Genomic DNA, 23,528 nt, shown 5'->3' on the forward strand with positions numbered 1-23,528 from the left:
CTACACCATAGTCTTCTCTGATGTCTAGCATAGGGAGAGAAACTCTACAATAGGCATATTTTGGAAGTAAAACCTAGACACTGTTGGGTTCTGGGCATAGAGCACTGCAAAACATCAGCTGGTGAGGAAGCATTGCAAGGTGCTGAATGGACAGTCATCTGTTGCTGTTACCCACTTATATGCTTGTATAGACCCATGGGCAGGTTTCATAACCTTGAAATACCAGGCACTGACTGTATAGACAGGTGTCTGACTGTGATGATGCCGTGTCCCACACACATTCAGTCCATTCAGCTGTTCCAATGTTCATGTGTGGTATTGACACTCATATCATAATAATGTCAAGCTCACTGACACCCACTGCATGGTGGACATACGTCCTATGATATAGTGATCTTCTGCCTCAAATTCTCTAACCATCTGTCTTGTATGGCCTATTCCACCATCCTTCAGCCAATTGCTTTTCTGGTGCCCAATGTGGGGATTACTTTAGCTAGTGATGCTGGTATCACCACTTGATTTTTGGGATGCTGTCAAAAAGGAAATCTTCAGGCATCTGCTTTTCTCTCTCCTTGGGCAGAGAGCAATGCTGCTAGCCACGCACACTGCAGGCTCCACTCATGCCCTGAAGAGTGTGTTTAGGAGAATAACAACTGCTCCTTTGTTTCAGTGAATTTTAGCTGCATCTTTTCCTCTTACTGGTGGCAATGACTGAGCTACATGACTTAAATTTAACTAATGGTGAACAGAGAGAGCAGCCTTCATTGTGCATTTGGGCTGCAAGGTTAAACTCATTTTTGGGGTGAAAATGTCAAGCCAAGGTCCCATCTTTCCATTTCAAGTGAACTTCCTGTTGCAAATTAAAGAGTTAAAGAGCCCATGGCATATTAAGAAAAGACTTAGGAAATATAGACAATGTCCTGAATAACATTTCCTTTCTCAGTGAGGCACCTAATATCCCGGTCTGCAGAAAAGGCTGAGCACATAAATCCACATTTGTCCATCTATCCCTCCAGATAGGGATACCGCCCTCCTAACTTCAAAATCATTATAGCAAAATAATTAGGGCTATATAGAGTATGAAAGGTGGCATAGACGGCTAGATTTAATTGGATTCTGTCTACCTATCTCCCTGCAAGGGTTTCATTATTATGTGTTATTTGTTTTTGTTTTTATTATTTTATTTTTTTAAAAAAAAAACATTGACCCAATCAACTCAAAAATGGACCACTGCTGAGAAAATTGCACAAGAAGATGTTCTGAAATGGAGTCGCCCTTCATGCATGAGATTGCCCCCAGAGCACCCTGCTTATAATGAGGCTGTTGATATAAAGTCTGTAAAAGCTACAAGAAATAAGGCAAAGGACAGAAACCTGCCAGCGACATTCAGGGTGTCCATGGTAACCAGGGCAGTGAGTAATGGGCAGTCTATGACCAACCTGGCCACACACAGATAGGACTATGGCAAGCATAGCAAGGAGCAGTCAGAATCTGCCACAGTGTTGGCCCAACCTGGGACATGGCATGGACCCCTGAGTCAGCACAGAGATGATCATACTTGGGAACAAAAGCCATGGACCAATGGATATATAAGAGAGGCCCATAAATAACCCAAACCCATTAAAAGAAGCAAGCAAGCAATGGTGAAAGGAGTAGAACAAAATCATACCTGTGTACCAAACCACAGTAGAGCTGAGCTGAGGAGTTTGTGGCTTATTTGTTCTCTATGACAATGTAATGGAGGTCATGATCACTCTGCTCATAGGCCTGCTTGTGTGCACAGACCTATGCGAGCAATGGCAGCCTGCTTGCACCTATTGTAAAGGGATCTCCCTCAGATAGATATTTTCTTGCTCCTCTGTGCGTCCTACCTACAACTCTGTTGTTTGGGGTCTCAGTTGCCCCTCTCTGTTCCCCCTGACCTGTCACACCGTTGTCAGCCAATGTGCACTTTGTATGGACATAGTTACCTTTTACCCTCTTTCTGATCACACAAGGCCTGATCTTGTTCCCACTGATTACGGTTTTGGGAAGCATCTGTGCTTTACGTTTCGTTCTAGCCATGATCATTCTCCCTCTGGCCTCACCTTCTTTTGCAGTGATGTGCAAGCAGGGTGTGCAGCTGCCCCAGAATGCAGTGGAATGGCTTGTATGCACCACTGCAGAGCAGCAGAGCTACCTGCACAGCAGAGGAGAAGGGACGTCATAAACACTAAAACAAAAGCTGAAACTAATAAGGAGAATGTCCTAACAATGGCTTGCTTTGCATAAAGTGTTCTTTCTTCTTCTTGTTGCTCAACCTCTTCCCAATTCAGCTCAGAACAGCCAACCGCATAATCTCCCCCAGTCATGGGCTACTCAGCTCTGACCATCAACTTGTCATTTTTTACTTTTAATTTACATTGGTACCAGTTTATAGAGCCTAATTTAGAGCACTGGACACCTGGGCTCATTTCCCAACTCTGGCCTTTTGGGTTACCTTGGACAATTCACTTCACCTCCCTCTGGCTCAGTTTTAGGGTGACCAGACGTTCCGATAAAATCGGGACTGTCCCGATTTTTAGTTCTTTGTCCTGAGTCCTGACCAATCCATGGTCGGGATGCCATTTGTCCCGATATTGCGGGGGTTTTGTTCTTTTTTTTTTGCTTCGGCAACTCCGGCCACCTTTTTTTTTTTTTCCCCCATGTGTCCTGATATTTTGTCCCTTACATCTGGTCGCCCTACTCAGTTTCCCCATTTGTAAAATGGGGATAAAGACCTCCATTTTAAATTGCTTTGAGTTCCATTGAAGAAAAATGCTCAATATAAGAGCCAGATATTATTATTATTTAGCCATTTCATTGAAAATTGAAATGAAAAATCTTCTTTCTCCCAGGAAAACACTGATAAAATCCAAGGCTGACCAGAAAGCAGGACAAAATAACCTCCCTAAACTTGTCATGTTTTAATGGGGGAGATAAATTAATTAGTGTTATATTTATGTTGCTGCAGAGTTATTTGATCAGACTTTGGAGTAAATGACTGATCTGTTTACTTATACATGTACTTTTAAAAGAACATGAAAGGCATCCAGAGCATTGGATGGTTATTCTTTTATTGAAGAGCAGTAAAAATCTCAATAAATAAAATAATACATAAATAAACTGAAATGACCAAATTGGTCTCTGGCTCCATTCAGGTTGCAACATAAATTTGGGTTGCAAAACAACTGGAAAGGGACAATCCAGTAAATATTTTTTAAAGCCTATAAATCATAAGACTGGAAGGGACCTTGAGAGGTCATCTAGTCCAGTCCCCTGAACTCATGGCAGGACTAAATATTATCTAGACCATCCTTGACAGGTATTTGTTTAACCTGCTTTAAAAACCTCCAATGGTGGAGATTCTACACCTCCCTAGGCAATTTATTCTAGTGCTTATCCACCCTGACAGTTAGGAAGTTTTTCCTAATGTCCAGCCTAAATCGTCCTTGCTGCAATTTAAGCCCATCGCTTCTTGTCCTATCCTCAGACGTTAAGAAAAACAATTTTTCTCCCTCCTTCTTATAAAAACCTTTTATGTACTTGAAAACTGTTATCATGTCCCCCTCAGTCTTCTCTTCTCCAGACTGAACAAACCCAAATTTTTCAATCATCCCTCACAGGTCATTTTCTAGATCTTTAATCATTTTTGTTGCTCTTCTCTGGATTTTCTCCAATTTGTCCACATCTTTCCTGTTGTGCCCAGAACTGGACAAAATATTTCAGTTGAGGCCTAATCAGCATGGAGTAGAGCAGAAGAATTACTTCTCATTTTTTGCTTTCAACACTCCTGCTAATTCAATGATGTTTGCTTTTTTTGAAACAGTGTTGCACTGTTGGCTCATATTTAGCTCGTGATCCATTGTGACCCCAGATCCCTTTCTGCAGTTCTCCTTCCTACTCCTTCCTATAAGTCATTCCCGTTTTGTGTACTCACAATTGATTGTTCCTTCCTAAATGGAGTACTTTGCATTTGTCCTTATTGAATTTCATCCTATTTACTTCAGAAAATATATACCTATATTTTGATATAAATGCACGCCTTTTAATTCATAACTATTGCTTTTTCTCTGGAGTTATTTGTAAGGGGATATTCTTGTCTGGATTGAGCAAATATTTTTAAACCTAGGTGCCATAAAGTTTGACTCCTATATCCATATTTAGGCACCTATATAAAAGCAGACTATTTTTCAAAGATTCTGAGTTCAAGACATTTCCATTCCCCTCCCCCCCCACCAACCGCCCCCGGGATTTGTGAGTGTTCAACACTCCTGAAAATCAAGCCACCTTTTTTAGATGTCTAAATATAGATTGAGGAGCCTGACTCTAAGCCTCCAGGATTGAAAATTTTGGCCTAACATGACAGATTCATACAACAGCAAAGGGAGGAGAGAGATGAGATATTTCTGTATATAATAACATTTACAAAAATTTTCTGATTAAACAGATGTTTCCCTTTAATAAAGAACAACCTCCCTTATCTGCCCAATAATCAGCATGCAATTGTTATATGTTTACATATATATTATATCATTCTGCATTAACTTCAGGAATAAATTAGTTCCCACCCCATTCAAAACCAAGATATGTTTTCACTGGCATTTTTGAAATATAATGTTAGAAATGGTACCCTTTGCTTAATAAACATTTAGGACAAGAAAAGCTAGTAAAAGTTCTTGTAATTAAAAAAAAAGAAATGTAACAATTTGCCAAGCAAACACAAAATGAACTCAGAAAAGTTGTTGACTCTAAATGTCCTTTGTACTATACGGTCCTTCTTTTCTCTGGTTTCTTTGCCAAGCCTTAAAAACTTTATAAGCTGCGTTTATGTTAAGCTGTTCCTGATATGCTCCAATAAGTGTGCTTTAGACACATTGTTAACATAAGGCCAAATCTGTAATACAGCATGGACAATTAAGTGCACAATTTTTGTATAAATGCAAAATCCCTCACTGTGAATTATTTAATTAATGCTCTACAGTTCATTTAATAGCGTTCTTTCAAAGGCCATTTCACTCACAGAAAACTAATTTCATTCTTCGGGTTGATTTAATTAGATTGTATGATATATGGTATTGCTAATTCAGTGGCTCTCTACGCAGTGTCTAGGCCGTTGCTCCTATTGTCGGCAATCTGTCAGCCCCATTTTTAACAGTATTGAAAAATTCAAGCTTTATTATTGCTCGCTCACTCTTTCTCTCCCATCAGGAGGAAAGTAATGAGCTTTTCTTCTTATGAGAGCAAGCAGAGAGTGTGGTGCCCTCAATGCTTCAGGCATGAAGCAGTATTAACAGCCTGATTCATGAGTTAAGTTTCTAACTGCCCATGGCTATTAGCACTCAGTCCTTTGGCTGTCATTTAGTTAAAAAGACTCTTCGGTTAATTCACTCTTTTAATGAGACTGTGCTATTCAACTAATGTATTTTACTGTATGAAAGGTCACACCAGGAAGCAAAACAGATTGGAGGGAATGTAGCGGGAAGCCTGGCTGTCAAGAAACAGTTCAAGCCTCGCAGGCATTTAGCAGTCACTGCGTCTGTAATAGGCTATGGAACTGATGGGCCAGTGTTCACCTCAACAGTTGAGCACCATAAATCAAGGTTAAATAGAAAGCAGATTAATCAGAGCTACAGACAAAAAGAGCACGTGTTTCATTACCCATATAATCACTAACATGATTGCCAGACAAGCTAAGGAACTATACATAAGGCTGACAAAATATAGTTCAGTAGAGCACTGGAACTCAGTTCTGTTTAGCTGCTAACACTAAATCTTTTCATTAAGTAACAGGTCTCTGAGTCTCTTGTCTGAGAAGGAGAACAACCAATTATTCAAATTCTGGGGTGGGGGAAAATGCATGTAATAAGAACATTAAGTTACACCAAGTACAAAGTCTATTTGTCCAGATTCAGTGAAAAGAGTCACATTATACAACAGCACTGAGATGTTTGCTTCCAATGACTCAACATTTCTAAATAATCTTGTGCCTCATCACAGCTAGACAAATGAGATAGCTAATTCCTGAATCTAAAATCTTTATATAAGCTCTCAATCAATCAGATCCAATATGCTCCCCACTATTTCTTGATTTGATGTATCATTTCATTAGCTGTGTAAAACATGCCAAGGTTTAATTTCTGATAGGACAGAGCTTCTCAGTTTAGTAATATTTTAATTTCTTTTAGTTTCTTTTGTGTTTTCCAACCTAATTTCCTTATTGTAGTTCTTTTTTTATAGTCACATTTTTATATTATCTCCAACTGGCTACAATAGACGTATCCACATTAGATGACTTCTCCCTACTTAGCTTAAGCAAAAAAAGTTTGGCAAGAACCGGCATTTTTACTTTCAGTTTTCTATCTGAGGAATCTAATTTGCAATGATTTTCTGAGTATTATTCATTAATTTACAAATGCGAGAAATAAGAAGAACCTCTGTTTTAACTACATTAGATCTCTCTATCTCTCTAGTTGTTAAACATTTGAATATCTTTTGTGTTTGTTCATTTTTAATTAGTGTCATTGGTGGAAAAACATCAGCACTTTAGGGGCAAAAGTATATTATTTTTTAGAAATTGTAATTCCCTCAAACTACCATAAACAAATCATGCTGATTTAAATTTCCCGAGCAAGTTCCAAACAGGCAAACCGTATGTTTAATTACTAAACATCTGTTGCAAAGAACACCCCTAGCTTTTGCAGCACTAATATCACTGTATGAATTTTAAAATCTGTCAGCAAGGGATCACAAAAGCTTTGGGAGCAAAGAGCTGCTCACTTTAACCCCTGAACCAGATAATCTAACAGTAATCCATTCAAAACTAATCAAACATTTACAGAACCGCACCAGCACTGAGGAAAACAATTCATCATCTTCATATGCTCATTACACTTCCAACATCTCAATCTACCTATGTAAATGAGACTGGGGATCTGACATCAGGTCCATGTACAGAAATTATAAACAAATATTCATCCATTATGCTGCTGAAATTTAACGACTGAAGCACTAACAGTAGCTGAACTCCAAGCCCTGAGTATCAATTATTTATAAACCTAAAACTGACAAGACTGTCTAGGTGAATTAGCTGCATATGTCAAGCTTTGTTATAAATCCCAACCTACTGTAAAACTCATTTTCATAGAATGTATGTACAAGGCTGAAAATATATCAACAGTACGGCATTAATAATTTAGAAGAATGGTACCATAAGGGAGCACCTAGAAACTGTGCTCTGCAATAGAGTTGATATTACAAATAAAAAAGTCAAATAAAATGTATTTCCCACAAGCAGAGAATCAAATAAAGTATTTTCTCTATAATTTTATTTTCAATTTTCAAAAAACATATATGTTGATACTTCCATTTTTAGGTATAGTAAGTATCATCCAAAGCTGTATAATTTTTTCTTTGATAAACTGTATACAAATTTTAGTTCTCTAAATGTACAGTAGATTGCATTTTTTTAATATTATTATTACAGAATATAAACAAGAAGGGAGAAGCGAAGGGGGAAAAGCAAAGTACTGTTTGCTATCAGTGGTATTGCCTGCTATTGTTCAAGACACAAATATCATGAAGTACTGTGCTATGAGGTAATAAAGACAGTTAATCATGGGCTAAATTCTGCCCTTTGATGCATGGACTCTGCACCCATTGAAACAAATGGAAGCTGCCCATGCTTCTCTGGTGGCAGAATCTGGTCATATGCTTCTGTTTGTCAGGAAAATACTATGATATTAACTGTTACTAAATATTATAGGAATGATGTAATATAAGCAATTGTGAAATCTCTGTGATTTACTTTAGAATATGAAGTCAATACAGATTCTATAGTGTATACGAAATCTGAGCACTGCATTGGCCTTAGCAAAATAGAGATGGCTCAATTCCAAACCCCCATATCTGAACACGCCTGAATTTTGGGAAAATCCTAATCTGAATTTTGGTGACTGAACCTTATTTCTACAAAGGACCAAGCCAAAACCCCAGATCCAAACCATGCTAGGTTTCAGAGAAACTCAGATTGGATCTGAACTTTTCAGCTTGATATCAAGTCTAAAAATAAACCATAGCTTTTATGTAATGATGCACTTAGTAAACTCAGAATCTGTAAGTTCAGTTCTCAAGTGCCTGAACATTATTAACCTACCTTCTGCAACAGGATGGGTATGTTAGCTGTGTGGTATTCAACAACAAATCTTTCCACAAAAACTGTTTATGGAGTAATCAGGAGCCTCCATATGCTGGTGCTCATTCAAGACATTATTTCAAATATAGACAAATATAGTCACATTTTTGACAAACAAGTGTGGATGTTCTAAGTAAATAATTTGCACGGTATTATAAAAACATGAATAGTCTTCATCAGAATTTAGTACATAGAGACCCTAATTCTGGAAGGTATTTAAAACACATGCAGAACCTTAAACTCCCAATGACTTCACTAGGATTACTTATAAGAACATAAGAATGGCCATACTGGGTTAGACCAATGGTCCATCTAGCCCACTATCCTGTCTTCTGACAGTGGCTAGTGCCAGATGCTTCAGAGGGAGTGAACGGAGCCAGTCAATTTATCAAGTGAGCCAACCCCTATTATCTAGTCCCAGCTTCTAGCAGCTGAAGGTTTAGGGACACTCAAAGCATGGGGTTGCATCTTTGACCATCTGGGCTAATAGCCAGTGATGGAACTATCTTTCATGAATTTAACTAATTCTTTTTTGAACTCATTTATAGTTTTTGCTTTCACAATATACCCTGGCAACGATTCCAAAGGTTGACCTGCCCCGTGTGAAGAAGTGCTTCCTTATGTTTGTTTTAAACCTGCAGTCTATTAATTTCAGTGGATGACATCTGGTTCCTGTGTTATGTGAAGGGGATAAATGAACTACTCCTTTTCTCCATGCCAGTCATGATTTTATAGGCCTCTACCATATCCCCCCTCAGTGGTCTCTTTTCCAAGCTGAACAGTCCCAGTTTTTTTAATCTCCCTTCCTATGGAAGCATTTCCATACCCCTAGTAATTTTTGTTGCCCCCTCTGTACTTTTCCAATTGAACTTACCTTTTTTGAGATAGAGGAATCAGAACTGCACACACAGTATTCAAGGTGTGGGTCTACTATGGATTTATACAGTGGCATTATGACAGTTTCTGTCTCATTATCTATCCCTTTCCTAATGGTTCCTAATATTCTATTAGCTTTTTTGACTGCTGCTGCACACTGAGTGGATGTTTTCAGAGAACTATCCACAATGACTCCAAGATCTTTCTCTAATGGTAACAGCTAATTTAGACCCCATCATTTTGCATGTATAGTTGAGATTGCTTTCCAATGTGCATTATTTTGCATTTATCAGCACTGAATTTCGTTTGCCATTTTCTTGCCCAGTCACCCAGTTTTGTGAGATAACTCTTTAGCATCTGCTTTGGACTTAACTAACTTGAGTAATTTTGTATCATCTGCAAACTTTGTCACCTCATTTACCCCTTTTTCCAGATAATTTATGAATATGTTGAGCAACACTGGTCCGAGTATAGATCCTGGGGGGACACTGCTATTTACATCTCTCCACTTTGAAAGCTGACTGTTTGCTTAGATGCTTAATGTTAGTTATGCATGTGCTTAAGCACCTTCCTGAATTGGAGCCAAAGTAGTGACTTCATGATGACATTCTTAGAGGTGGAGAAACACCATTAGCATCTCTGTGCTGGGAATGAGGCAGATATTAAGAAATATATTTTAAGGGAGAAAAAGGGAACAGATTCCATGGCAAGGAAGTTATTAAAAAATATTCTGAACCAGGGAAAAACTAGTTGGGGGGGGGGGTAATTTCTCTCTCACTCACTCACACACACACATAAGAGCACAGAATATGGTTTATTTTATCAATCAGGTAAAAATGCCAGAATATAGTCTCCTCATGCTCAGGATACTGCCACTTATGGCACAGGAAACACATACATGAAGAGTGGGAAGTTAATAACAATACTATATTTGCTCAAGAAAAAAATATATAGAAACATGTTCCTATCTGATATTTGATGCCTCATACAATAGATATTTATGAAAGAGCCCTTTCAAGATATTATTGATACTAGATTTGGGAGGAACCCAGGGATCATCCAGTATATCCTGCAGCATGACAGTAGAGTTTATGCAGAGACTGTCCCTCTAATTCTGCGAAGGCTGACAGGGCCTTACATTATCCATTGCTTTATTACTATTTGCATGTGTTACTTGCTTTATGTATTCGAAAGTATGTTCTAAGAATAATAATAATAATAATAATAATTCACTGTGAGTGAAGTCCACACCTGCGCAGAGTCCCATTGCGAGGCCTTTGCATCACTTAAGTCTTTCTAAAGCCCTCAAAATAGGGCTTCAATGGGACTTTAATGGTGCATAGGCCTCATGCTGGCCCCCTAAACATGAGTGAATTTTCCCTAGAATGCCCCAAGGTGTGCTAGATGCCACCTAGACATATAAAAAAGACATGAAGTTAAATCCTTTCTCTGCTGAAGTCAATGGAAGTTCTACCATTGACTGCAATGTGTTCAGAATTTCACATAGTGTTTACTCTGAAGATCCTATGATCTACTTAAAACAATAGACAAGAGATTGCAGATAATTGGTGGACAATGGGAAGAGGTATATGAGATTATTTTCTTTAATTAATTAATGTATCTGGCCTGTGCTGAATTTCCATGTTTTGTTACTTACTGTCTGTTACTACTTGGATTTTTATTGTTATTAACAATCCTATCCTATTGTCCCTTGTTTGGCCTTTTAACCCTTCCTTTTGGTACATATTTTCTCCATGCCTATTCTACTTTTCCAAACAATTTTTAAATTTTGCTTATTTTTCTACATGTTTTATTTCATATTTAAACCTCGTATTTTTAAATTTAATTCAACTTTACTTATTCTGTTATTATTTGTCTTATTTTAATCCCACTATTTTCCAAGCTTTTTAATTCCTGCCTAAGTTATTTTGGGAGGGGTGGGGTAGGAATTCTTTTTTACCCTCACCTTTCCCAAGTATCTTTAGCTTATTCCAACCCTTGTCCCCACTCATAATTCAAATGAGCATACAAAACAGCAGCCCCTGCCTTCTCCTTCATGTTTAATTCTCGTGAGTAAAATTATACACATGCTTAAGTATTTCCAGGAACGGTGCTTTAGTGTGATGAGCAGAGTCTAGTTTTCTTCCCAACATTTCCCCACACTAGAAACACTTATGCATTTACCCCCACAAATGACATTGGCAGTTGTTGGTTTCCCCATTTTGGTATTCTAGTCTATTCAATATGGGTTCTTATGCCCTAATATCTAAGCACCTTCCAGTAGTTCATTAAGCAATGTGATTAACATATGTCATATTTATTCTCTCATCCTCTCCTCAGGGGGAGATGTGTGTGCAGGGGAATGTTTTGTTTTAGATTTTTAAGAATTGATACACACACACACACACACACACACACATTGCTTTGTGTTTATATAAGAGAAGGCAGGTCAAAGAAATGTGCCTTGCACTTGGAGTGGAAGATGATGAGGTTTGGGATTATTCTTAGTTCATGGAGGAGTGCATTCCACAGTCTTGACTGATCTCTGAGAAAGCTCTGTTGCCCATATCCATGATCCTTATCATAGAATCATAGAAGATTAGGGTTGGAAGAGACCTCAGGAGGTGATCTAGTCCAACTCCCTCCTCAAAGCAGGACCAACCCCAACTAAATCATCCCAGTCAGGGCTTTGTCAAGCTGGGCCTTAAAAATCTCTAAGGATGGAGATTCCACCACCTCCCTAGGTAACCCATTCTAGTGCTTCACCACCCTCCTAGTGAAATTGTGTTTCCTAATATCCAACCTACACCTCCCCCACTGCAACTTGAGACCATTGCTCCTTGTTTTGTCATCTGCCACCACTGAGAACAGCCTAGCTTCATCCAACCCCCCTTCAGGCTGCTGTCAAATCCCCCCTGACTCTTCTCTTCTGCAGACTAAATAAGCCCAGTTCCCTCAGCCTTTCCTTGTAAATCATGCAATCCAGCCCCCTTATCATTTTCATTGCTCTCCGCTGGACTCTCTCCAATTTGTCCACATCCTTTCTGAAGTGGAGGGGCCCAAAACTGGATGCAATACTCCAGATGTGGCTTCACCAGTGCCAAATAGAGGGGAATAATCACTTCCCTTAATCTGCTGGCAGTGCTCCTACTAATGAAGCCCAATATGCCAGTAGCCTTCTTGGCAACAAGGGCATACTGTTGACTCGTATCCAGCTTCTTGTCCACCGTAATCCTCAGGTCCTTTTCTGCAGAACTGCCACTTAGCCAGTCGGTCCCCAGCCTGTAGCAGTGCATGAGATTCTTCCATCCTAAGTGCAGGACTCTGCACTTGTCCTTGTTGAACCTCATCAGATTTCTTTTGGCCCAATCCTCCAATTTGTCTAGGTCATTCTGGACTCTATCCCTACTCTCCAGCGTATCTACCTCTCCCCCTAGCTTAGTGTCATCTGCAAACTTGCTGAGGGTGCAATCCATCCCATCATCATTAATGAAGATGTTGAACAAAACCAGCCCCAGGACCAACCCCTGGGGCACTTTGCTTGATACCGGCTGCCCACTAAACATTGAGTAGTTGATCACTACCCATTGAGCCGAATGATCTAGCAAGTTTTCTATCCACCTTATAGTCCATTCATCCAATGAAAACTTTTTTAACTTACTGGCAAGAATACTGTGGGAGACCATATCAATGTCTTTGCTAAAGTCAAGATATATCATGTCCACTGCTTTCCCCACATCCACATTGACAGCATCATAGAAGGCAACCAGGTCAGGCATGACTTGCCCTTGGTGAATCCATGTTGACTGTTCCAATCACCTTCTTCTCCTCCAAGTGCTTCAAAAAGGAGTTCTTGAGGACCTGCTCCATGATTTTTCCAGGGACTGAGGTGAAGCTGATTAGTCTATAGTTCCCCGGATTCTCCTTCTTCCTTTTTTAAAGATGGGCACTATATTTGCCTTTTTCCAATAATCTGGGACCTCCCCCAATCACCACAAGTTTTCAAAGATAATGACCAATGGCTCTGCAATCACATCAGCCAACTCCCTCAGCAGCCTCAGATGCATTAGATCCAGACCCATGGACTTGTGCATGTCCAGCTTTTCTAAATCCTTATTGCAGAAAGCTCCATTTTACTGGTATCCTCTTTCCAGAGAACTCCAGGATTAAATGGCAAGAAGAATGTCTGAATTACAGCCTCAACAATGGAGGTGGTCCCTTCAGGTTAGAGTTCATTAGCAGAGTAGAATAGGGAAGCTCATATTGTGTCTATCAGTGTTGTACCAATTATGTGAATGAAGAAAGTTTCAGACTCCATTGCTGTAAAGTCAGAATTTTTCATGAGTATTAGATTTAATTTTAAGTTAGTTTTTATACTATTAGTTAGAAAATATTCCTGTATTCAAATGAGTGAATATCTTTAATGTTTTCCTATTTAATGAAATACTAAAATATTTACACCTTTTTTCTTCTCTGTTGGAAGAAAATAGCTAAGCTTCATTTGGGGGAAGGGTGGAAGTTTATGCAAGGCTTTCAAAACCTCACAGAATCTATAACATGTAAGAAATGGGACTGCTACCACAAGCTATAAAAATAATTTGTCAAGGAATCAGATGAGTATTTGGTTGAAGTCCCTTAACTGGAATTGCTTTGTCATTATTCAACAATAATTAATGTAACATTAAAGAGTTCCAAGATAACTTGGAAGCATAAAGGGGATGGTGGCTAATATATTTTTCTCTCCATTGTTTGCAATATCTTCTTATAAGCCTGAAAATAACATTTATGTCCCAACTAATATTGCCTTTTTCCATTTGGCAGTCTAGTTTGCCTCCCTAGCCTCCTCATGTTTCTCATGGAACACAGACCAACATTGGAGTGGATTATATAGTTTCTTATGTATCACTAGCATATTTGATAATGTCATCAAGTTTCGGGAGCAGGCTATGTTGGTTAACTTTTGCTCCCTCTGGTGACTGGATGTACATCTTGGAAGCCCATGACTTTGATTCAGCCCATTATAGACACAAAGGTCACCTGTGAATTTCAGATGTGGATCCAGATTTGGATTCCAAATTACCCAGAAGTACGGAACTCCTCAAATCGAGGATTTTGTCTTGGGCCTATTTATCAGTTTGTTGTTGTTTGTAATTTCTAACAATATGGTGATTAGGTTGTTCCCCTCACTTGAGATGCTCTACACTACTTGACAGTGTCCCTTTAATAAGAAGAAAAGATATGACCATCAGTATAAACTGGAGTGTTTGTAGTGATTTTATGTTGAGATGTGTATTCTGTTTATGGAAGGTTTTGCAAAGTTTGGTTCTCAAATGGTTAGTAATGAACCAACCCTTGCAGGTTCACTTGGAGTTTGAGGTTAACACAAATCTTCAAGCTCCCACAAAGCCTAATCCTACCTCACCACTATAAGATTTGGATGTCTTCATTCTTACCTTAAATATCTTCTGTTGTTTGTACCCAGAATTTGTTTGGATTGAAGAAAATAGATTGGGAAAGGGAGGTGTGCTAACTTCCAAACTGTGAAAGCAGCCTAAACCCATGGATTCTGAGCTATTGCAGCATGGATTACGTTTTAAAAATCCAAATCAAAGTCAAACCAAGGCTGATGCTGAGTACTTCTGTGAGTTTAGCCCAATTTTTCCCCTGGCTCTGGTTTTATGAGAGCTACAAGGTGCATTTCCAAGGCAGTCAACTGTTATGTTTTCTGAGAGGATTTTTTTCAATACATTAGCTCTGTAATTTCTTAAAAATTTTAGGCAGGACTGAGACTAGAGTGGAGAGTCTCTAATCATAAATGTGAATCTGGATTTGGAACCAAAAAAATAATGCAAAATGGAAAAAAATAATTGGCATATTTGGTGATAACTCTTGAGTTATCTCACTGTGTCAGTAAGCCATGATTCCCAAGACCTGCTTTTGTAACTAAAAGGATCATTCTAATGTTGCAGGGGGTGATGGAGAGGTGGAAATTGTCTCTCTGATATAAAGCACTGGAATAGGAGTTTATTGAAAATAGCTAAATAAGAAAAAAACAAATGTATAAGGCTAATCAAGCTCTAATTTTAGGAAGGTACTGCTTCATTTTGAGGAACTGTGTGTGCAGTTGCCATCTAGTGAATCCTCACTCCTCTAGTTGTAGACAGGGTAGTCTAGTAGCTAGGCTAAGACTCAGGAGAGCTGAGTTCTGTCCCTAGCTCTGCCTGTGACCTTGGACAAGTTAGTTCTCTCTTTGTCTTCCTGTTACCCTTTGCTTGCCTTGTCTATTTTGACTAAGCTATTCAGGGCGGGGACTGCCTCTCACTAGCTATATCTTCACTTAGAGCTAGGGAAGTCATTCTGAATTCGAGGAGCTGTACCCACACTAGCTCTGATTGAGCTAAAGCATGAAAAATGGAGTATAGCCATGCCTGTGTGGCTAGCATCTTGGACAGCTATATACGTGGGGCAGATAGCCATTTGCTCTGCTGAAGCTGCATTCTATTTTTAGCATGCTAGTTCAATCAGAGATAGCGTATGTATGTCTCCAAGAGCTGAGAATCACCTCCAGCTCCAAGTGTAGATATACCCACTATGTGTGTGTAGAGTGCCTCAGACAATGGGACCCCAATCTGAGTTGAGGCCTCTAGCCATTAGGTAAAAATAATGCATTGATTTGGGATCACTGCTGATACTAGTAGTTTTATTTGGATTTTAATTACTATTAACTAAGGTTTATTTGTATGACACCTATTTATGGTTAAGGAATATCTTAGTCCTTTACTGACATGATTTACCATTGCATATCCCAGTGACAATAGTGAGGCTCCTCCAGTCTCATCTCATTCTGTGTCTTTTGGGATTTTCTTTGATTGGGGTGGTGGTGTTCTGGAATTAGATAGAGTTATAGATTTCTCACACCAGTTGTGACGTTTGCTGTAATAATATGTTTTTAAATGAAATTAAGAGAGGATGAGAGTTAAATATTAAATAAACAGAGTTTTTTCATTAATAAACAAGATTTAATAATAAAATAATAATAATAATAACAATAATGGACATGCATATAATTTGAAAGTGTACTTTACAACTATTATATCCATAATCTAAAAGCTATATTACAACTGACAGGGCAACATGCTACCCTCTGGTCCACCCTATGAAGGGGATAAAAAAGAGCCAACAATGAGTTAGGAAGGCTCTAAACTCTCAAGCCTTCTCCCCAACCTGTGCCCCTTGAAGTTCCTCCATACTCATTCTGCATAATCAAATCTTTGTGAGTCTGGGATGAACAAGAAGCACTTTAGCATATACCTGTTTAAAATGTTGACACATTTGGGTCAGATGTGAATTGATATATGTCCAATGGCTTCAGACAATATACAGTAGGCAGACAAAGAGAAAATGTAATATCCAGAGGAAAATACAACCCATCCTAAAATATAAAGCAAGTTGCTTTCTGAAATCAATCTGAAATCAATTATGTGAATGCTTGTATTTTTAAGGTGCCCTTAATCTAATAAATAAAACGTGATTAAAGATAAACTCTAATTCTGTCCATAAAATGACCTAAACTCTCTGGTCCTCCCTTGCAATAGTTGCTGAAGTTTTGGGGATCACTTAGGTGGTCGTTTAGTAGGACGAAGTTACTGACTCATGCTGTTGTTCCATGATAAGCCTGCACAAATAGATGTAATGTGACCCTGAGAGCTGTAAGATTTAGGCTTGTCCTGATTTCCAAGTGGTCACATCACATAACATAACCAGTATAGTTATTCTGCAGCCAGTTACATTACAATTATGCTGAGTTTATAGACAAGGATGGTAGAGTGAGAACACCTAAATATTTCAGACTTTGCTTTATAATGCACCCTGATGTACCTGCACAACTGTAATTGGAGTGACAGTATGAATAAAATCGTAGAACCATAAGGTTAGAATGGACTGCAAGAGTCATCTAGCCAAGCCCTCTGGCAAGATGCAGGATTTGTGCATCTAAACCATCCAAGAGAGATGGCTATCCAGCCTCTTTTTGAAAACCTCCAGTGAAGGAAATTCCATAACTTCCCGAGGCAGTCTGTCCTTCTGTTCTTACAATTAGGAAGTTTTTCCTGAGATTTAATCTAAAATTTGCAGTTTGAACCCATTGCCTCTGGTCCTGTCCTCTGTGGCAATACAATACCTCAAAGTCCTGAAGAAGAAGGAAAAAAAAGCAGGCAAATGCAAAAATACCTTTGATTAAATTATACTTTTACACAAACCAACATTTCTGATCACCAATGAGGGAGAATTTTGGAACGGGGTTGTCTATAATTGCTTCTTTTCAGTAGAAGTAGCAGTAAAAAGTATTGCTGTCAGACAACTTTTCTCCAAAGATTAATTGCCCTTACTGACAACCAAAAACATTTTCATTTTTCCCTTACTATAATGTGTTGGCTGCAATGAGTCTTGCCATATCTGGCTGCTACAACACTTAAAATGCCTGAGGGTGCATTTTGTTCCCAATAAAAGCACATTAGACCTATTTTTATAAGAAATGGAGCTGCTAATCTCGGCAATGCTGTTGATTGCACATGGCGTACAGAACATGCTGTACATGGACAATTAAATTTACAAACCATTTCAAAATTATGTACAGCAAGCAACAAAAACAAGGCTTATGGTGTTTGGATGGGTGAACTTGACGCTTGATAAATCATTCCCTTCTGCCATCTTCCCAGCTCATTCAGAGGGCGCCTCATATATTGTCAGAAGAAAGGAAGTTCACTAATAATGTTTTATGTGCTTTAAAATGAAAAGGCCCTTGCAGTGGTAATGAGGCTGATTTTTAATGATGTCATAGACAGTGGCTGAAAACAAGCAGAGTTTCTGCATTTTCTTCAACTACAGGAATTGAGTGGTAGCATGTCTCAGGAAGTAAAACAAACAGTGAAATAAATATCAGACAGTTGCAAATAAACAAGAAAATGATACAAAGATCTACAAGTAACATGGGGTGAAGTTGTTAAAGGATCCTTTAAGAGAGTTAGACACTGTAGCCCATAGGGCAAGTTTGTCCCATTATATTCACCCCCATTATATTCACTGGCTTGCCTTTTGTTATATTCGGCTGTAATGCAAGAAAGCTATAGGCCTGTATCTGTAAGATATTAGCTGGAGCATAAATTAGCATAAGTATGGTTAAGTAGGCCGTGACCCTTGGCAAGATCAATGGTCACCTTTACATTTTGGGAATTAAGAGCTTGCTCAATGGTAGGAGTTAGAATATTCCAGTCTGTGCAACTGCAAGGAGTATAGAAGAAATAACCGCAAATCCGCTTAAGCAAGGGGTGACAGCATAATCATGCGCTGAAATGGTTGTTACACATATCGATATGTTAACCTATAGAATAAGTACACCTTCATATTTTATTAGTGAAAAGGCTACATATAGGCATAATAATAGGCATGGAGGTCTGAGCATGAACAGATGATGCTCAGGGTCTATAATAGGTCAGTCACCATATGGTCTGGGGCTGTTCTTTCCTGGGTTTCTTCCATTGCCGTCTGCTTCTTCTCTGCTTGACTCTTCAACTCAATAGAGGACTTGGACCATTGGATACTGCATGACAGAGACAGGGCTGGTCCTCTCTTACCACCAGATCCTCAATTAAGAGTGTGAGTATGCAATTCTAAAAGTTTAAGCATAGAATGATACCATAGATTACCTCAATCCTGAATTATCTTTATCTTGTAATATGGCTTGGATCTTTTCTAGTTTTCTCCATTATTTTAATATAGGTATTTAAGGTTTTACTTTGCTCTCACTGTGAGTGGCCTTGTTATCCACCCTGAGATTCCCCACAAGATATGAAACTCCACAGTGTGAATTCTGTGTAGCCTGATTCTAGGGGAAGAACCTTATTGCAGTCAGATCAATTGGTCATTAATCTAAACATTATCAACCTTATAAAGGGTCATGCAACAACACCTAACTTCCACTGACCTTCACCCTTAGGTCCCTTTGTAATTCCCAGCCGAGAACTTTAAAGGAAGAAGAAAGAGGTGAGGACAGAATAGTTGACCTGGGGTCTGCTCAGCACTGATCCCTAGTTTTGATATTTTTAAATCTGACCTGAATCGTCAACCAAAATTTGATTTGAATCTTTGTGGCAGATTTGAATGTTGGCTGGGTAATTGGGGTGTTTTCTGTATGACCATATTAATTTAACTGTGAATCTGCAGGTTTCCTGTATTCCTTTTCAAATGGGATTAGAGGTCTTATCTACACTACTGCGCAGGGTCAATGTAAGATACTCAACTTCAGCTAAGTGAATAGCGTAGCTGAAGTTGACGTACTTAGAACTACTTACCGCAGTGTCTTCACAGTGTTGACTCCACTTGCGCTCCTTGTTCTGGTGGAGTACCAGAGTCAACGAGAGAGCATTCAGCAGTCAATTTATAGTATCTAAATCATGTATAAATTGACACCCCCGCCCCACTGAATTGATTGCTGCCCGCAGATCCAGCGGGTAGTGTAGACAAGCCCAGAGTGGCTGAGAATGCTCCATCTCCTCACAGTTCATGTGTGTGACAAGACTGCTCATGCACCCTCCCCACAGAGCAACATGATATGTGATCACGTAATCTAAGATCTACAATATAAATACAGTCTGTACAAATACATACAGAAAAGGGGGGCTGAATTAAGGTTTCACAAGGAACCTTAATTCTAGCATTTCCTAACTTTTCAGTGCTTGACTTTACAACCTAAATAATGTTCTTTTAATGTAGTTTTTTTGTTTGTGTAATATTAATATACATTAATTATTATAATATTAATATAATTAAATATTAATTTAAAATACATTGTCAGATGAAGTATTGTGGGGAAGCCAGCAAGTAAGCATTTGAATTGTATTTAAAATCTGTCAATGCAGATATCAGCAAAGAACTGTGTATTATAAAAGTATCATCTGGACTAAGCACTGAAGAGGTTATTTGCTGATATTTATCCCGTTATTGAACTAACAGTGTGTAACACAAAATACAGAAGCCTAACAAATGTCATGCTAAGTACTTTTCAAAGATGTAATTGATCATCAAATTCCAATAACAGTTTAGGTACTTTAGTTGATATTGAGATTAATATATAGCTTCCTGCAGCAAAAACCTGTTCAATTTCTGACCTTGACTGGTAGTAAATCCAATCAATATTTAGAGCAATCAAGCCTTCTAGAGAGGATGCATTGAACACGTTAGTTTTCTAAAAAAGCCTGTCAGCAGCTGAAAAATCTAATATATTCTCAGAAATATGATTGACTAGAACGGAGCAATAACCTAAAAATAAAGAAGTCCATGAATATTTACCTCAGTAAAAAATAGAATTTGCTTAAACTATGTTTTCATTCTTTGTGTTCACTTTCTGTAACTATTCAAGCAAATTAGTTTGCTGCAGGAGTATGCACAGAAACATTTAATATTAAGCAAAAACTAGACATTATTCATGCAGTGAGAACTGTTTATCATAAAGGTAGGTATTCACATGGGAAACCTGATTCCAAAACTTACATTCATCCAGTCTAGGAGTGCCAATAATACTAATACGTCCAATAAGAACTAACGAACACAGTTCAAATTCAACTATTTAATACTCACTACAAACAATATGCAAACATTCCACAGTCCAAGAAACTATTCACAGGATCTCTTTGACTAATAATGAATAAATCTGAGAAAATTTTACAATTCTCACAGAAAATGTCTGAATAGAAAAGAGACTAAATCCACTATCAAATTGATTTACATATATTAATCTTTCATCCGCAGTATGATTGAACTAATTTGTACATGTTGTTTTTCTTTTACATTGATGATTTATGCTTCAATAATAATAACAAAACTTTGCAGTGAAAAAGCATGTTACATCTTGAAACAACATTAATTAATGTCTCATAAGATAGGTTAAATATTGCTATCTCCATTATACAGAAGGGGATACTGAGAGAGAGAAAATGAAGACTCAATTTCCAAAAGGCATCAAATGGCCAACATTTGTGCATACGCAACTTTGTGTGAACAAAATGCTTGTGCATGAATTTTTCAAGCAAGGTCATCTGCACACACAGTTGATAGAGTATTCATACGCAAAATTCACTTGCACAAAATCCTTTTTGGAGAAAAGTCTTTTCTCATGATGCTGTAATAGATAATTACAGAAAACGGTGGGGCAGAGTTTAAAGTCAGAGCTTGTAAGAGGGCCCCATCTCCTCTCTCTAGACCAGGTGCTAGAGGGCAATGTGATCATGCCCATATACACAGACATATGGCCAGTACATTGGACTACCCAGATTATACTTGGCAGTTTCCATATAGACTTTTCTGGGACATGAGGGAGTGTTGCAGAGCCCTGCAAAAGCCGTTGGCCTTGTAATATAAATAAAAAATATGGCATTTTCTCTAAGTCCAGTTTTGGTGAGAGATCGTTTTTGGGGTCTCATTTAAGCACACTTCATTCTTGTTATCCTCAGCATTGTATGATTTATTTCAGGTTATAAAATATATACCAAAAAACACTTAGTGATGTTCTAGACAGGTCACTAGTTTCTGTCAATTTGTAAACAAAGGACCCAAGCTTTCAAACAATTACATGTGTACATAAATTCAGTATTTATTGTGCACATCTTTCATTTCACAAACCACCTTCCTTTTTATTCAGGAAAGGCAATTGGTGAGCTATTTTTTGTCTCCTTAGAGACATAACCTTTTAATTTCGATAGTGTGGCTTCTTCTTAAAATATTACATCCAGGTCAGATAAGGCAGACAGGCATGTCTTTCCATTTATTTCTCTCTTCCTTTCCTGGAAAATAAAAATTGATCTTTAAGAAGTATAAGGAACACAGGTATTGGCTTGACTCACTCTGATTTATTTGGGTCTGGGTCACTTGTCATTTTAAGGAAAGCAAGTAATTTCTATCATTTTGCCTTTTGGAAGGCTATTCGGTAACAATTTGTGGTACTAGTTTGCCCTAGCTCAATGGTGTACAAGCCTCTTACGGTGTGTGCACTGTAGCTGAGTCTTGGATGATGTAGCTTTCTGAGGCAGTGGAAGGGGATGCTGAGTAGGCAGTATATGAGTTGCCTCTCTCTCCCACGAGGCTGAATGCCAAATGAGTTGACTTCAAAATGACTGTTTTGGGTGGATTCTTGAGTGAGGCTTCTTCCCACAAAGAGAGCAGCTTGAGCTCAGGTTGATTTGCCCACGTGTGTTTGAAAGTGAAAAGAAATATATTGCCTCTGTATAATGCTTTAACCCAAAGATTTCCTGAACTTAATCACAATGCTATTAAAGCTCAGCTGAAATGTTGACAGTGGCATTTACAGTTGTAAATCAATGTGCATGTTTTTGAGTTTGCAGAACACTCACAAAATTGGAGCAATTTTACTAACTGTATACTTGGGCCTTACAATCTGCGGTGACAGCAGAATAATTTCTGGGTGAAGTTGTAGGAGTTTTTGAGTTTTAAAGCTTTAAAAGGTGCCTTGGTCACCTAGGAGAGAGCTTTCCTTGCTATGGGGGTGCCACACCAGTTGAGGTAATCTGAGGTGCTTGAGTTAGCATCGCCCTTCCAATATAAACAGGACAGGAGGGAGCTGGAGGCAGAGTCCTCACAGCAGAAGATTCTTGACTTTGGATTTGACTTTTCCTAATGATCTGCCCCAGCCAGAATTTGATAACCTTTAAGACACACTGTAAGGCCCATCTGCCTTTCCAGGCCTTCTCTTGGAATGGGGAAGGGACAATTGGGGGATGTCTGGTGAGGCACTGAGTATATTGGGATTGCAAATATTGTCGAGAGTTGGGTTGCAAAATCTTTTTTTTTAAGTTATCTACAAAGCTACAGGCATAGTCTGTTGGGAATAAAGGTAGAATGTCTAGTGTGGCATTTTGGCCTATTGAATGGCAATAATTTAAATTTTTGTAAAGGATCCAGAGCACTGGATAAGTATTGCACAGACAGAAATAAACTATTGCATATTGGGTGAGTCTTGTTACTGAAACTGAAGCTCGTCTAGTGCAGTAGCCATAAAAAGTCAGCCTTGGCCAACAGTTCCTACGTAGTAATACCTGAGTTCCTGCTCTTATTTCGTAGTCTAATTGTAGTGCTATATAACATTCTCTCACACACATTGTGCATGCTGTAAATATTTGGGCCTACATTTAATGGTCAAACTAGAAAATATAAATATTAAATACATGCAATGGTCTATTTGGGTTCATCTTACCTCTTCATTTTCTGAGTTTTGTGAATTTCAGTATGAAGCCCTAATTTTCTTTTTGTTTTTTTTTTGTTTTGTTTTTCATGTTGTGGCTTTTAAACGTCCACTGCTGTCTCCTGCTGCACTGCAGTAATCTTAAGAAGCCAATCCTGTGGCACGTACGGGAGTGTGCTGGTTTGTGCT

This window comes from Dermochelys coriacea, chromosome 7, assembly GCF_009764565.3.
Source record: "Dermochelys coriacea isolate rDerCor1 chromosome 7, rDerCor1.pri.v4, whole genome shotgun sequence".
In the NCBI taxonomy this organism is placed as follows: Eukaryota; Metazoa; Chordata; order Testudines; family Dermochelyidae; genus Dermochelys; species Dermochelys coriacea.